The 3,417-nt window shown below is 35.6% G+C and overlaps 1 pseudogene; it reads left to right on the top strand.

The window, feature by feature from the left end:
• The first annotated feature begins 241 nt into the window (after positions 1-241).
• Positions 242-1,923, top strand: LOC117028544 (60 kDa heat shock protein, mitochondrial-like; annotated as a pseudogene).
• The last annotated feature ends 1,494 nt before the right edge of the window (positions 1,924-3,417 follow it).

A 3,417-nucleotide genomic window follows, 5' to 3' on the forward strand; every position in this document is an offset into this window, starting at 1 on the left:
TGAAAATAATAAAGATTAGAGCAAACGTACATGAAATAAAGAAAAAGAAAATAATAGAAAAGAGTAACAAAACTAAAAGTTGGTTCTTTGAAAAGATAAACAAAACTGGCAAACCTTCAGCTAGACTAACCAAGGAAAAAGAGAGGACGCAAAGAAATAAACCTATAAAACTAAGAACAGCCCTTACTCATCACCAAGAACCTGCCTCACCACTCACATGCCCTGCCATTGCCCTGTAGAAATGTTGCAATTACATGAAGTGCTTTGTCAGACAAGGTCAAGTGTCCAGGCACCGGTCCCTCATCTCGCTTGGGCTTATGCCAAAGATGTAAAATTTGGGGCAGATGTCCGAGACATAATGCATCAAGGTGTAGACCTTTTAGCCAATGCTGTAGTCGTAACTATAGGGCCAAAGGGAAGAACAGTAATTATTGAACAGAGTTGGGAAGTCCCAAAGTAAGAAAAGATGGTGTGACCATTGCAAAGTCCATTGACTTTAAAAGATGAACATAAAAATATAGGCACTAAACTTGTTCAAGATTTTGCCAATAATACAAATGAAGAGGCTGGGGGATGGCACACTCAATTGCCAAGGAAGGCTTTGAGAAGATTAGCAAAGGTGCCAGTCCAGTGGAAACCAGAAGTGTGATGTTAGCTGTTGATGCTGTAATTGCTGAATTTAAGGAGCAGTCTAAACCCATGACAAGCCTGAAGAAATTGCTCAGTTTGCTACAATTTGTACAAATGGAGACAAAGAAATTGACATCATTTATGATACAATGAAAGATGTTGGAAGAAAGGGTGTCATCACAGTAAAGAATGGAAAAACTGAATGATGAATTAGAAATTATTGAAGGCAAGAAGTTTGATCAAGGTTCTACTTCTCCATACTTTATTAATACATGAAAAGGTCAGAAATGTGAATTCCAAGATGCCTATGTTCTACTGAGTAAAAAGAAAATTTCCAGTGTCCAGTCCATTGTACCTGCTCTTGAAATTGCCAAAGCTCACTGTAAGCTCTTGGTCATAATTGCTGCAGATGTTAATGGAGAAGCTCAAAGTACACTCCCTTTGAATAGGCTAAAAGTTGGTCTTCAGCTTGCAGCAGTCAAAGCTCCAGCTTTGGTGACAACAGAAAGAACCAAATGAAAGACTTGGCTATTGCTACTGGTGGTGCAGTGTTCAGAGAAGAAGAATTGACTCAAAATCTTGAAGATATTCAGCCACATGAGTTAGAGAAATTTGGAAAGGTCATTGTGACCGAAGATGATGCTGTGCTCTTGGAAGGAAAAGGTGACAATCTCAAATTGAAAAACACATTCAAGAAATCATTGAACATTTAGTTATCACAGCTAGTGAATATGAAAAGGAAAAACTAAATGAATGTCTGGCAAAATTCTCAGATGGAGTAGCTGTGCTGAAGGTTGGTGGGACAAGTGATCTTGAAGTGAATGAAAAGAAAGAGTAACAGATCCCCTAATGCTACACAAGCTGCTGTTGAAGAAGGCATTGTTCTGGGAGGGGGTTGTGCTCTGCTTTGGTGCCTTCCAGTCTTGGACTCATTAACTCCAGCTAATAAAGATAAAAAAAATTGGTATAGAAATTATTAAAACAAATACTCAAAATTCCTGCAATGACCATTGGTAAAAATGAAGGTGTTGAGGGATTATTGATAGTTGAAAAATTATGCAAAGTTCCTCAGAAGTTGGTTCTGATGCTATGCTTGGAGATTTTGTGAATATGGTGGAAAACAGAATGATTATTCCAACTAAGTTTGTGCGAACTGCTCTATTGAATGCTGCTGGAATGGCCTTTCTGTTCACTACAGCATAAGTTGTAATCACAGAAATTCCTAAAGAAGGGAAAGACCCTGGAATGGGTGGAACGTGTGGAATGGGAGATGGTATGGGAGGTGTGTTCTAACACCTAGAATAGTACTTTACCATTATTAATGACAACTGTGAAAAGCAGCTCAAGGCAGTGATCCTGGCCTATGACTTGAGAGAAATCAGTTGAAGGAAATGACTCAAGAAAGACTGGCTGATTTTTCAGCAAACCACTATAACCATTAGTTACTGGTTTCAGTTGACAACACATAATGGTTTACTGCTGTCATTGTCCATGCCTACATATAATGTATCTTGTATTTTTGAATAGGTACATTTGTATATTCCTGATAACTCAGTTCAAGAGCTATGTACCAATGTACTGCTTGCCATTTAAGTCACTGAGGCATTCTTACCACTATTCTGTTAAAATCAGGATTTTAGTGTTTGCCATCACCCAATAAAAAGTTAAGAAGCAGCCTTTCTGTGGAGAGTAAGAATAACTGTGTACAAAGAGAGAAATATTCACTTATGTGACAACCCTTTGTGCAATAAAAGTGTGCTAGGGATAAAGTTAAAAAAAGAAAGAAGAGATATTACAAATAATAACACACAAATAAAAATGATTATAAGAGACTACTATTAATAATTATACACCAACAAATTACACAACCATTGAAGAAATGGATGCATTGCTAGGAAAATACAACCTATCAAAACTGAACCATGAAAAAATAGAGAATCTGGTCAGACCAATAACAAGTAAAGAGATTGAGTCAGTAATTAAAAATTTCTCAAAAAAGAAAAGTTCAGGACCAGATGATTTTACTGGTAAATTCTACTAAACATTTACAGAAGAATTAACACAAATCCCTCTTTAATCTTTCAAACAAATGGAAAAAGAGGGAAAACTTCCAAACTCATTTTATAAGGCCAGCATTACCCAGATACTAAGGCCACTTAAGGACGCTACAGGCATATCTCATGTTATTGTGCCCTGCTTTATTGTGCTTTGCAGATATTGAGTCTTCTACAAATTGAAGGTTTATGCAACCATGAATAAAAACATTATGACTTGCTGAAGGCTCAAACGATGGTTAGCATTTTTAGCAAAAATGTATTTTTTAATTAATGTGTATACATTTTTTAGACATGATACATATTGCATATTTAATAGGCTACAGTATAGTGTAAACATAATTTTTATATGCATTAAGAAACCCCCCAAAAAACATTGTTGAGTCACTTTATTGTGGTGGTCTGGCATTGAACCCACAATATCTCTGAGGTATATTTGTATAGGAAAAGAAACTTATCAGCCAATATCCTTAATAAGTATAGATGCAAATTTTTTCAACAAATTACTAGAAAACTTAATTCGATAGTATGCTAAAAGGATTATATACTGTGATCAAGGGGTATTCATCCCTGGGTTGCAAGGATGGTTCATGATATACAAATCAATAAATGTGATACATCACATTAATAGAATGAAAGATAAAAATAATATAGTCATTTCAATAGTTGCAGAAAAAGCATTTGATAAAATTCAAAATCCACTATGATAAAAAATTGTTTATAGGTGGAACAT

Source organism: Rhinolophus ferrumequinum, chromosome X (genome assembly GCF_004115265.2).
Source record: "Rhinolophus ferrumequinum isolate MPI-CBG mRhiFer1 chromosome X, mRhiFer1_v1.p, whole genome shotgun sequence".
Lineage (NCBI taxonomy): Eukaryota > Metazoa > Chordata > Mammalia > Chiroptera > Rhinolophidae > Rhinolophus > Rhinolophus ferrumequinum.